Below are 14,174 nucleotides of genomic sequence, written 5' to 3'. Positions count from 1 at the left end.
ATTTTTCAAAAGGGAGTTTGAACATAGGTACCCTGAATGGTTTGGCAAAGCTTCTCCCAGAAGACATGGGTTATTAAACAAAAAAATATCAGTGTCAGGGTAGAGTGCCTTCCTTCAACTTATTTGTCAGAGAGGCCCTCAAAACAACAGAGACTATTGACATTGCTCTTGGTTGCCCATTATAACTAGATGATAAGAATTTATTTTTTTAAACTTACCACACACTTTAGCTTCAAGACAGAGAAATCAAGCTTGACCAGACTTGGAAATATCCTCCCTACTGGCTACATGTCATAGTGCTTGAAGATACTATGTATATCAATAATCTTACCCAGTGATGAAAACTTTTTGCAACACCCACCAGCTAGGAAAGATGTGCCACTATTGCAATATTGATATGACTGTTTCGGGAGTATCCAACTGCTTTCTGGTTCTAATTGTGGTGTCTGCCACAGGAGGACATTCATTCCTTGTACTATAAGCCTAGTCAAAAGTTCATGACTGGGGAAATCAAAAATCCTACTTCTGATGTTCTGCTAAATGGGCATGTTGTCAGTCTGCCTTCTAAGTACTTATGCTCATACCTATGGATCAATGATACTCTCAGCCTTGGTCAAAGAAGCTTCTTTTTGCAGTAGGAGATGGTTTATGTAGATACTCATAACTGGTGAAAGTGCTAAGAATAAATAACTGTGGGTTGTGGGGTATCTCCACCAAACTCATTTCCTAAGACTCATGGAATATTGTGGGAGAAGGGACAGATAGAATGTAGGTGCTGAAGGGCACAAAAGAGTGCAGTAAAATGCTGTCTTATGGACAATGTGGTCATTTCTGTCATGAGTTCACTCTAGCTATAGTTACCTGCACAAGATCAAGGCATTCAACATCCCAGCATCGGGGAGGGAGGTGCTCATGAGGTCCACCTCTAGCTGAGAAGATATTGGCAGTTGATGGCTGCTAGGGGAGGAGGAGTCATTTTTTTCAGTTGTGTGACCATTGATAGGTTGCTCATATTCTGCTGTATGGCTCCACATATAAAGGCATCACTAATTAGACTATATGGGTTATTTTTAAAAAGGACATGAATGTGGGAAGTAGATGATTCAAGGAGTCTGGGAGGAGTGATTTGGGTTTGATATAATCAAGATACATCGTGTATATGTGTGAAATTGTCAAAGAATAAATAAAAAATGTTCTTCAAAATTCACATTAAATAATTGCATAAATTGATGACATAAACTGTGTGGTGTGTGTAGGTAATGGTTCATCAAGTGCCACCACAAGAGGAGATACAATAGGATTTCTGGGGGGAAAAAAAGTTTATTGCACTAAAATATTAGAAGGAACAAAAAAGGGTCTCTGTATGGCAAGATAGGGTAACAAGGGGGCACTCAGAAGAGTATGCTCAATCAAGCTGATAGGAACCTAAAAGGGGCTGAGTACCTGTGGACAAGGGTCTTTCTTAGAACGGAGGGGATGGTAACAAGAAACCTCTCCAGGGGTTTTCACTGCTGCCTTTAATATTCCTAGTAACACACACACACACACACACACACACACACACACACACACACACTCGTGCATACACCTACTTAAAAATAAAAAATATTTTAGAGGGAAAGAGCTGGAGCGATGGCTCAGTGGTTATGAGCAACATGTACTGCTCTTGCAGAGGATCTGAGGAACTGATCAATTCCCAGACACCATATCTTGTAATCTACTTGTAACGTCAGCTCCAGGGAGGATCCCAACATTTCTTTCTTTTTGGGTCCTTACACTCTTATGCACATACCCACACACAGACATGCATACATGCTCATGAATAAAAATAATAAAAATAAATCTTTAAAAATATTCTCGGAGGTTTGGAGAGATGGCTCAGTGGTTAAGGGCACTGACTGCTCTTGCAGAGAACCCAGATTCTATTCCCAGCACCCACATGGCAGGTAACAACCATATGTAAATTCAGTTCTAGGGAATTTGATGCCCTCTTCTGACTTCTGCAGGCGTTGCACTGTATTTAAAATTACAAGCTCTGAAAACATACAAATAAGTGTATGTCTCACTGATTATATATTTTACATGCAGGCATTGTACTCATACACATACAAATAATAAATAAAATTAAAAAAAATATTCCTATGTCTCCACCAGGGAAAGATGGAGAAGCCAATCTTAAAACGTATCACCTGGACAGGCAGCTCAGTACTTATTTGTGGGAATGTAGAGACAACCAGGAAAAAAGAATGAAAGGAGGCTTAAACAATTGACAGTATAACCAAGTAGGAAGGCCTTAAGAGGTGATGATTGTTTTTCATGTCCTTGGTCAATGCAGTGTCAAGTAAGCTTTTTGCACATCTCAGGGGAGAGGCCAGAAATGCATGTGCCATAATAAATTTTCTAGTGCTGATCTAGCTTAGGCTCTGAAAACAGAAGCAGGGAGCCCTTGTTTCCTGGATGCGGATGAGCATAAGCACCCTGTATCAATTTTGCAGGCCCCACATGAGGATCACTGAGTCTTATTGTGAAACAACAGTATCTTTGGTATCATTTTCCTGTTTCTAAATACCGCTTTCAAAGTTCCCATCATGGGTCCTGCAGCATGCTGACGATCATTGGTGGAAGCTGCCTTTGCTATCGCTGCATTTTCAGATTTCCTGGAAGTAGCTTGGCCTTTATTTCCCCAGTGCACTGGGCAATGCTTAGGCCCTGCAAGCCCCTAGCTTATCCTCTTTGACTGCAATTTCCTAGAGTGGCTTCTGTTTTATTAATAGCATCCTGAATTTTTCATATAAAACCCTGGAACACTTAGTGGCAAGGCAAGTCAGGGAACTGTGCTGCTAGATGATTTTGTCATTGTGCAAATACAGAATATTAGCTTATTCTTGGCTTGGTCCATTGCTATGGGCCTGCAATGAGGTAGAATATCATAGCTACAGAACCATTCATCAGAGAAGGGTGCTTACTTCACAGTAGCCAGGGGACATCAGGGACACAGAGACAAGTATGTTCTTTCAGTGAACTACCTTCCAGTTAGTTACCTATTGGCTCAAATTAGGGCCTACTTCTTGGGTTCTACCAATTCTTAATAATGCCATCAAATTTTGAATTCATCAATTGATTAACTTCCTGATGAGTTAGAACCTTCGGGATCCAATCACTTCTGCAAAGCTTTGAGCTGACAACCAAGCCTTTACCACATGAGCCTTTGGAGGAACACGTTGTATCCACACCATAACAGGCACACTTACACAAAGCTAATGACATAGATCAATTGCTAGATTTAGCCCACTGATGCTATCAAAAGTTGTAGCAACCATGAGATCCAGGAAGCCAGTGTACTGCTGCGTACTATTTTACAGTAATTTTGCTTTGTTAAGTAGAAAGAATGCATTCTAGTATATTGACCAAAAGTATATTATAGTGAATTCATAAACTGAAAAAACATGTAATCACTTATGGCCATTATCATGTATTATGCATAGGCTTAATGTGCTTATTTAATTCATATGCTATGCTTTTTTGTATACAAGCTGGCAGCATGTTAGATTTCTTTCCATCAGGATCACAATAAATATGTAATACATTGTGCCATGACATTAAAACAGCTGCAAAAATTACGCCCAATAGGAGTTTTCCAATTCCATTATAACTTCATGGGACCAGCAGAGTACACATAGCACTCACTAACTCAGCCATTCTTATGAGGCACATGATTGTAGGCACAAGATGGACAAGGGAGAAAGGTTACATTATAACATGGAAAAAAGGAAATATCATATGCATAGTAATATGTATTAAATAAGGCTTCTTCCTCTTCCTATATTTTAAGTTGCAAGGTCTGAAAACATACAGATAAGGATATGTATCACTGATTATGTTTTAACAGCGATTGTACCTTTTTCCCATTTCTAAGAAGTAACAGAATATTTATTGAATATAATGAAATAAAACCATTCAAAAGAACTTATATTAGTATAAAGGCATATGATTATTTTAATTTAAAAATGAATAAAGTATTAAGGTGGGCTATTAACTTCAATTACTCTGATATTAACAAATATCCACTAAAGTAAATATTTGCAGTATTTTCAATTTGTATTGTTGTTCCTGTACTTAAAACCTCTGTGTGGCAAGTGGATGCTAAAAATAGGTTATGATTCCAGTTGGGTGATTCAATGAATGCATGATTTTTAAAAAATACTAAAGCAGGTTTTTTTTTTTGTGTGTGTGTGTGGTTTTTATTTATTTATTTATTTATTTTGAGACAGGGTCTCCCTGTAGCCCCAGCTCTCCTGGAATCACTATGTAGAACAGGCTGGCCTTGAACTCACAGAGATCTGCCTGCCTCTGCCTCCTGAGTGCTGGGATTAAAGGTGTGCACCACCACGCGCAGCTCCAACATATTTTAAGAAAGCCTTTGTTGATTTTAATGAATTGATAGGAAGGCCTGTATGATACTGTAAGAGAGCTAGCTGATAATACTATCTTCAGTTCAGCCCAAAGCTCTGCTCAGGGTAGACTCCATGTGGGATCTCTTGTCCTGAATATAGGGTGTATCAGTGAGTTCAGAGGTTTAGGCACATTCAAATGAATGTTCTCCCCATTGAGTTAACACTCCAAGGCTAAGTGGTTTTATTTTACTTAGTGAAAACTCGAGTACTGCTCACACAACAGCTGACATGCAAGTCATTTAGGCAAGTTACTAACTCAAAATGTCTATTCAGATAGCAAGGGCAGTATCTCCATGTTTCAACTGTTTGACACAATGATGGATTATTTATTTACTGAACAGCACTGGTGGCCAGAAAATCTGATTTCCATGCATGAAATCCATGAAACCTCAGCCACTGAATAGTTTATTTTACATGTGGCAAAGGTCATCTATCAAGGGATTTTCTCACGTTTTGTGTGATTGGTCATGCCTCATTTCCTTCAAGAAAATATGATTTCCCTAAAGTCTGTGCACTTAAAAAGACTCACAAAAGACCTAGAAAGTTATTTCCTCTCTGTTTGTGATAAGCACAGAATATAGAGGTTAACCTACAGGGAACAGCAAGCAACTGTTTGCAGCTGGAAACCATATTTAATCCTATCTTTAGGGAAGCTTTCACACATATCAGGTATGAAAGGGCTGCAGAATTAGACACTCAACCTTGTCATTTAACCTTGCAGAGTTAATCTGTATTCAAACCTTAATAAATGTATAGACATCTTTTTTGAGGGTGTTTCAGACATGTATTTCAAACAATCATTTGGAGAATAATTGTGTTAAGATTTGACCACTTTAAAATAATGAAATTCAGCATTTCAATTTTGATTTGAAAAATAGAGGAAGAAAAATAAGACATCAAATGTTTACTAAAATTCTAAGAATAACACAATTCTGACATGATAAAATCAAGATCAATTTAAAGAGTACCGTTTTCCTTGAAATAAAACTTATATAGCTGTTGAATATTTAAAACAGAAAAATACACTATTCTAATTTAATCTCCATTTTCTTCCTTCCTTCCCTCCCTCTTTCTTTCTTTCTTTCTTTCTTTCTTTCTTTCTTTTTTTCTTTCTCTTTCTTTCTTTCTCTTTCTTTCTTTCTTTCTTTCTTTCTTTCTTTCTTTCTTTCTTCCTTTCTTTCTTTCTTTCTTTCTCTTTCTTTCTTCTTTTTAATGTAGCCCCAGCAGACCTGGAATTTGCTATGTAAACCAGGCTGGCCTCAGTCTTACAGAGATCTGCTTGCGTCTGCCTCCCGTCCTGGGATTAAAGGCCTATACCACCACGCCCAAATATTTATAATCAGTTTTACCAAATATTCTTTGGGTAACATTTCAGAAGTATCTCCGAACAATAAAAACACTCCAATCTCTTCAAAGTATACAGCTTCTTTCAAAAACTTACAAAAATCTGAGAACTAATCAAAATAACCATAGCATATGGGACATCCCTGTGCGGGCACCTGCACCCTTACCTGATTCAAGCCCAAATGCAGAAAAGTCAGGGTAGTCGGGGATCACTTGTGCTGTGGTGGTAGCTTAAAGAGAATAGTCCCAGAGTGGGTTGAATGGCACTGTAGACAGTCAGGTTGCCAAGTGGTGAGTGTTAGGTGAGATAAAATCCCCAGAAGATCTGCTGGGAACTTAGCACACAGTGTACTTAGACTCAAAGAAGCTCGTCATATGGCCTATTCCAGGTCCTGTATAATTTTGAATTGATAATTGAGTATGATTTTTCTAAACAAGGCAATCTCTAATTACAGATGTATGCCCTCAAAACCTGCTTTCACCCACTCTCACAAATGCAACACATTTATGTTGTAATTTTAAATCTTTAAGAAATAAAACATTTATTTTTCTAGGACAATTCAAAGATTTTTTTTTTTAATTATTGCATTTATTTCTCTGTGTGCGGACATGTATGTGTGAATTTGTGTGTGTATGTGGGCCCGGGCCACCCAAAGAGCGTATGTGGAGGGCAGAAGACAACTTTCAGGAATCTTTTCTCTTCTTCCACCATGTGAGTCTTGGGGTTGAACTCAGGGTACCTGGCTTGTGGCCACTGCCTTTACCTATTGACTCATCTCTCTGGCACATAAATTAGATGTTGAGCACAACAAACATGAGCTTGGAAATATCAGAGTGTGTTTCAGCTTTCTCAAGGGGTGTGTGTGCGTGTGTGTGTATTCATATTAGACATATTCTGGGTCAGTCAAAATATTAATATAGTAGGGCTAGACACAGTGGCACATGCCTTTAATCCCAGCACTCCACAGACAGAGGCAGGCAGATCTCTGTGAGACTGAAGCCAGACTCATCTATATAGCAAGTTCTAGGCCAGCTGAGGCTACAGGGAGACAGTGTCTTGAAAAAAAAAAAGTCAGATACAGTAGTATTTAGGTTTTGTTTTTGTTAATACTTTTTGAACAATTTTGTATACAGTATTTCTGACATCTTTGCTCAATTTTATATATATATATATATATTTATTTGTATATATATATATTTTTTTTTCTGTTAGATTTAGGAGAGTGGAAAAAGGAAACATTTGAAAGTTTGGAAATAAAAGCCAGAGCCAGACCTGTAACAGGCAAGGAATGTGTTCCTTTATTTAAGTGCTCGTAAACCTTTTGTGGAATGAGAGTATCTGCAAAGAAGGGCAGAGCAGTTTGGACTTATATAGAAACACTATTGAATGAGGCCACAGGAATTTGCTCGGGGCCAGGGTCTAGTGTCCTTGGGGTAATTGAGGGTCTTCTTCCTGAGATTATTTTCTCAGGAAGAGCAGGCAAGTTGTCTTAAGACACTAAAGGAGACAGGTTGGCTCTGTAAACAGTCTCTCTCAGTCTAGGAGTGACCAATTGATAAGGCTTAAGCAAAGGCCAGCAGCCAATTTAGGACCAGTTGGATGCTTTAAGGAATTTATGTCTTTATGGCTCCCTTTAATGAAGCTTATGGCTCTTCTGAAATTCACCCGTCCTATTAATTCCTATTTCTTTTTGCAATATAATTAGGTTATGTTTACTTCAAATGTATTAGGCTCAAATGGAAGAAAATTCTGCAGATTTTTCCATAATAATTTTTATAGTTGTTAAACTATCTAAATTTATATATGTTTTTACTATTGGTTCTCAATAGTACTTCAATAAAACTATGAGCTGAAGAGATGGCTCAGCAGTTAAGAGCACTGGCTTCTCTTAGAGAGAACTCAGGTTCAGTTCCTAGCATCCACATGGCTAACAACCATTTGTAACTCCAGTTCCAGGGGATCCAATGCCCTTGTCAGGCTTCCACAGCATTGCTGCACATGGTGCACTTACATACCTGCAAACAAAACACTCATACACATAAAATAATAAACTAAATTAAAATTTTAATTTAAAAAAAGCATTAATGGTCAATTACTATTTACTTAACATTTTAATACACTGCCATGAATATTTTACTGAAATTATAGATGATATCTCTCAACTATACAACATATCTTTCTTTTTTAATAAATCTTTATTATTTTTATTTTTTATGTGTATGAGTGTACTGCCTGCATGTATAGACGCACCCATAACATGCAATGTCCATGGAGGTCAGAAGAGGGAGTCACTGGATCCTTTGAAATTGGATTTATGGACAGTTGTTAGCCACCATGAGGGTACTGGCAACAGAACCAGGTTCCTCTGCAAGAGCAGGCAGTGCTCTTAATCACTGAGCCATTTCTCCAGTCCCAAAACATATCTTTCTTTTGAAACATTAGTGTCAGCACTTGAGGGAACGGAGGAAGGAGGCACAGCTCCCCCTCAACACCCTCAGTGCTTCTAGATTGTAGAGATTTCAATTTAGGCCAAACTAGGCTTAGTGGCTTTGAAGCAGAAAAGAATTTCAGGACCAGCCAGTTTAAAGCAGAGGTTGAGTTTAATAAACATATTTTAATATAGACTTTAAGCAGGCAGGTTATGGGCAGGAAAGAGTCTCAGAAAAAAAGTAGGATACACTCAAAAGCATGTCTTCTCTAAGAAACAGCGTCAGTTCCCTGTCTTTACAGCAGGCATATATAGGATTTTAGATGTGTGGGGGATGAAGCAATAATCTTCAAAGGGATACTAAGAACTCTGAATTGGATCACGGGGTGGTTCCCAACAGGATTACAATTGAAAAGGCAATAGTCTAGTTCAAGGGATTCAGGAAACTGGGTTATCATGAATGCACACAAGGTTAACGGATTTGTTTTAGATTCTCAAGCAATGACAGTAGAAAGGGATGAGGCCCTACCTACCCAGTGCCCTATACATCCAGTCCATCAGCCAGGTTTTTTGCTATTTAAAATGAAATATCTCTATATAAAAGAATATTATTTTTATGTAGGCAACCTTCACAGTAAATGTTGTGTTAAGGAATTCTTGTTCCTTAGCCAACAAAAGGCTTTGATCAGACTGCAGGGTGAGACGCTCCTTTATCCTCCCATGCCTCATGTTCCCTGCCTCTCTATCTTGTTTCAGGACAGGAATTTGTGGTTCGATTTCATCACTGTGTGGTATCCTTGCAACAATTAAACATTTTCTTAAAATGAGTGACACTGATACCTAATATACACAAATGTGTCCATAGCTTACAGCTAGCTGATAGGAAATTTTAGTTATACTTTTCATGAGTGGATATTGGATTCTTTGAGAATGAGTCTTCACTCTTGTAGAGCTCAGCTTGGGGAGCTAGGGTGTGGAAACTCAAAGACCAGTAATAGCACCCCAAGTTGGTGGTTTAGGGGTCTTTTCTCATAAACTTGAAGTGAATTTCACTGACCACAGAAAACTTTAAAAAGAAGTATTTTATTAGAGGACTCTCAAGAGAAAGAAATGCAGAGACTCATGGCCCGCAGGAGTGGGACACCACTGAGGATCACGGTCTCAGAGTTAATGAGGTTTTATCTGTGGAGGAATGAAGGGGGATGGAGGGATAAGCTGGAAACCAGACTGCCCCTTCTGGCTTCCCTGGCCTCTGGCCATGCAGAGTGGGCAACAGTGTGGCTTAAACGCTTCTAGCATTTCTGGCCTCTGGCCAAGGGCACTTTTTATTTTTAGCCAAGAAAGCAAGTAGCCACTTTTTGGGGGTCTTTTATCCCTAAACATGCCTAGCCAATTCCTATCTCTTACTCTCATCATTTTAATGACTTTTAAAGATAACAATCAAAAGATTATGTTGCTATTTATCTTTTATTTTACTAAAATTAAATTGAGACTATTTTGGGGCTTTGTATTCATCAGTTACATTAGGAACAAGGGAATAATTCCTATAAAATAAGTCATTTTGTGAGTTTTGAAAATAGCTATTTGTTATAAAATTTTAATGGAACATTTAGCATTTTAATGTCTACTGGTATAAAATTAACATCCAGTTACTGTAGAAAATAGACCTGTTTAACTGCTATATACTATATACTACCAGAGAATTTTCATTGTCTGTCATATATTGAATATTTTTAATGGATTGCTTTTTTTAAAATTTTGTAATCAATACAGTGAATGCAAATAGAATACAATGCATTTTTCACTAGACCTGACAATTTCTTATGTACTTAGCAATTTGTTGAGTATGTGAGAAAAGCATAATTATTATTCATAAGTATTGTAAGTACCAAGAAGACCAAACCTGGGCCTGCTTGGACATGAAGGCTAAAGGCTTATTTAAACAGAACCTAAAGCTCCTGGTGCATTATGACCGCATTCTCTGAGGACCCCAGGTAATGATAAGTAGTAGGTTATGGAGAAACTGAACTCTAAGAAGACAGTGGTTGCTTTGATGTTACAATCTTCAAATGAGAATGATATAAGAAACTACTGATCCATGTCCTAGGACAAAATATGGATATGAAGAAATTTGGATCCTAATATTCCCTGGCATTCAAAAATTTTTCCTCCAATGCAAATAAGAAGTCCATTTCACAAGAGAGTAGCAGGATTCAATTCTCATAATAATTTCTGCCTTATTGAGAAAAATGTGTTAACATTCCTTGAAGGAAAAAAAAAATGCAAAGGTTTCTTCTACAAAGTAAATGCAAAATATGCTAATGTAGTGATTAGGAAGACAAGTGCTGGTGGAGGCTGACCCAAGATTGATCTGGCTTCTAATGTTAGCTTGTGACAAACAGAAATTTTGGAGACAGTAAACTTTCACTGCAAGTCTGATAAGGCAATGTGTCCCCATTCTCAGCAGCCATCCCTACACTCATCTCTGCTGCCTTCTTCCCCTATTTTGAAGAGTATTTCATCCTTATCTAGACTCTACACCATAGAGAAAGGCTCTTTGATTAAGCTATGTATTTTCAATTCTAGAATGTTTTTTATTCTCCTGTGTTTTAGGGATTGCTTGATTTTGTTATTGTTCATGTGTTTATTTTTTTTCCCATGAATGTGATAGAGCAAAATTGGGGTTTAATTTTAGTCACTAAATACATTAACATTCAAAATCAAGCATTGGTCTGTGTCTACTAGGTTATCAGATTTCTTTTTTTGTTAACCAATTCTAATACAATGTCCATATTTAGCCACAATTAATTACACAGCCACAATGAATTATACAGGCTGTAATGATTAATATGAAAGGAAATTAAAATAATGATGTTTAATAATCATTCAAACCCAGTATTAAACACTAGAAACTTCTCAAATTACATAAATTCACTTTATTTGTAAAGTCAGACATTAACTTTAGCCAAGAGAGTGGGATACTGGTTGCCTACTTCCTTAACCCACATGTGTTGTAGGTGACTAAAGTTCATTATTTTAATAAAATGTGCAGGTATAAAATGCAGTGGACATCCAGGATTTGGTATTTGGAATAATGATTAAGACACCGGGTTGAACAATAGTCCTAGCTATGTGAATTTCTGTTCCAAGGAAATGTGAGGCTGCATTCTAAGAACTGGGAACAAAAACTGTAAAAATATTGCCAAATTTCAAGTTTCTCAGAAATACCATACTGTCCTGGCATCCCATAGATTCCCACAGAGTGACAAGCTATTCACTAACTTAAATCTCTCAGGGGAACTCAGCATCCTCATAAAATCAGGATTTAACTCCTGTGGCTGTAGAGAAGAGTCAGCTGTTGTGCTCACCTTTGCTTGTTCATTTTATGCTCATTAAGTGTTCCTCCACTCCAACCAGGTTGAGCCTATCATGTTCTCTCACCAGAAATGCATGTTGCTCTTCTTAAAGATATATTCATGGAGCAGGAATACAGTTCAGTGGTAGAGCACTTATCTAAAATGTGTGAAACCCTAGGTTCAATTCTCGGCACTGAGTCTCCATTCCAGATTTCCAGGTGACTTGCGGTTGGACAAATGACTGAAGGAACATTGCAGATGCTTCTCCCAGCACTCCCATTACTAAAAGAGTTCGTGGAACTGGTAGACTGTTAATAAATGTTATTAAGCTAACAATAAGAAATAAAAGATTGATCATTTTAAAGACATCCTTGAGAATACTGAATAACCATCTAGAGAGCACATATTCTGCTAGTTTTTCCAGAGGTGTTACATCATTTTTTTTGTCTGTAGTCCTCAGAACAATTCACTAAGGTAGGAACATTATCCCATTTTACATGTGAAACTAAACTCCTATGCCTAGTTTAACAGAAATGTTCAAAGGTCACCTAGATCTTTGCCCTCTTGAAATATTTAAATAGAACATCCAAAGTTGATATTTGACATATATCTAGCGAAGCATATTGCCATGAATTGTAGTGCTTTCTTTACTCTTAGAAATAAAGCAAGCTAATTTGAAAACAAAAACTAATTAGATTAGAGAATCAATTAAAGAAATACAAGAACCAAATCAAAGCATTCTTAAGATTTTGTTTCTTAATTACCATTCTTGGTATAACATCCTGTATTAGTCAGGATTCTCCAAGGAAATGGAATCAATGAGGTATGGTATATTTTTCTCTCTTTCCAGACTAGAACCTGGAGCCTGAGGGAATAGTTGAGAGAGTCCATACTATAGCTTAATTTGCAAGGCATTTTGCAGATACTTGTCACTCTTCCTCTAGGAACCTCTGTCCTTTTTCTCCTAATGCCTTAAAATGGACAAGACTTACCACATGATGGAGTGCAATCCTTATAAAATCTATGATCTGGCACCACGTGGGGGCTGGGGGTGGGGGCCGATATTGGTCACTACAAGATATTCTGCTGCTGAGGAGACTCCAGTGTGAATTGCAGCACCCTGGTAGCTCAACCAAAGAACCTTGAAGGCTATGTGGGATTTGCCAATCTCCAAAATCAAGTGTATAGAAAAATCAGTGAAAAGAGGGTTTGAATTCACACTTACAATAGTAGGTGAATCTAGACTGGGAAAGTCAACATTAATCAACTCATTGTTTCTCACAGATTTGTATTCTCCGGAGTGCCCAGGTCCCTCCCATAGAATAAAAAAGACTGTGCACGTGGAACAATCCAAATTTTTAATCAAAGAAGGTGATGTTCAGTTGCTGCTCACAGTAGTTGATACCCATGGATTTGTAGATGCAGTGGATAATAGTAAATGCTGGCAGCCTGCTATTAACTAGGTTGATAGGAAATTTGAGGATTACTTAAATGCAGATCTCAGTGAACAGACGCCAGATGCCTGAGAGCAGGGCGCAGTGTTGTTTTTACTTCATTGCTCCTTCAGGACATGGACTTAAACCTTTGGATATTGAATTTACGAAAAAGTGAGTATCATCCCACTAATTGCCAAAGCAGACACTCACACCAGAGGAAGGCCAACAGTTAAAAAACAGATAATGAAGGAAATCCAAGAGCACAAGATTAAAATATATGGATTTCCAGAAACAGATGGTGAAGAAGTAAATAAGCTGGGTAAAAGATAAAGGACCATTTACCTCTTGCTGTGGTAGGCAGTAATGCTATCATTGAAGTCAGTGGCTGAAAGATCAGAGGAAGGCAGTATCCTTGGGATGTGGCTGAAGTTGAAAAATGTGGACATTGTGATTTTACAATTCTAAGGAATATGTTGATAATAACACACATGCAAGACTTAAAATATGTTACTAATAATGTACACTATGAGAACTACAGAAGCAGAAAACTAGCAGCTGTGACTTACAATGGAGTGGATAACAACAAGAATAAAAGACAGTTTACTAAGAGCACTCTGGCACAAACGGAAGAAAGGAACATGTAGCCAAGATGAAGAAGGTGGAGATGGAGGTGGAACAGGTGTTTGAGATGAAGGTCAAAGAAAAAGTTCAAGAACTGAAGGACTGTGAAGCTCGGTTCCAGTGGCACCATGAGCAAATGGAAAAGAATTTGGAAGCACAGCACAAAAAAATTAAAGGAAAAACGTCGACAGTTTGAGGAGGAGAAAGCAAACCGGAAAGCTCAACAGTGTATTTTAGAACAGCAGAACTCATCAAGAAACTTGGGAAAGAACAAGAAGAAAACAAGATCTTTTAAACTCTGTTGACCACCAGTTATGTATTAGTGCCAATATGCCGGCTTGGACATCAGTGTTCACTGGATCCGTTTTGACCAATTTGCATCAATTTGATCCATAATGATGGATTTAACAGCATGACAAAAAATTATTTTTTGTTATTGCTCTTGATGGAGATTAAGATACCTTGAATTGTCTGGGGTGTTGCGTACTTAGAAATCAACAACTCTGAGAACCTTTCTACATTTTCTTGTCATGT

At 37.7% G+C, this 14,174-nt stretch overlaps 1 pseudogene; it reads left to right on the top strand.

The window, feature by feature from the left end:
• LOC103734253 overlaps positions 1–13,945 on the top strand; it is an 86,419-nt pseudogene extending 72,474 nt beyond the window's left edge.
• The last annotated feature ends 229 nt before the right edge of the window (positions 13,946–14,174 follow it).

The sequence above is a fragment of the Nannospalax galili genome, unplaced genomic scaffold (assembly GCF_000622305.1).
Source record: "Nannospalax galili isolate Female #2095 unplaced genomic scaffold, S.galili_v1.0 scaffold550, whole genome shotgun sequence".
Classification (NCBI taxonomy): Eukaryota; Metazoa; Chordata; class Mammalia; order Rodentia; family Spalacidae; genus Nannospalax; species Nannospalax galili.
This window is presented reverse-complemented; position numbering and strand designations above follow the sequence as displayed.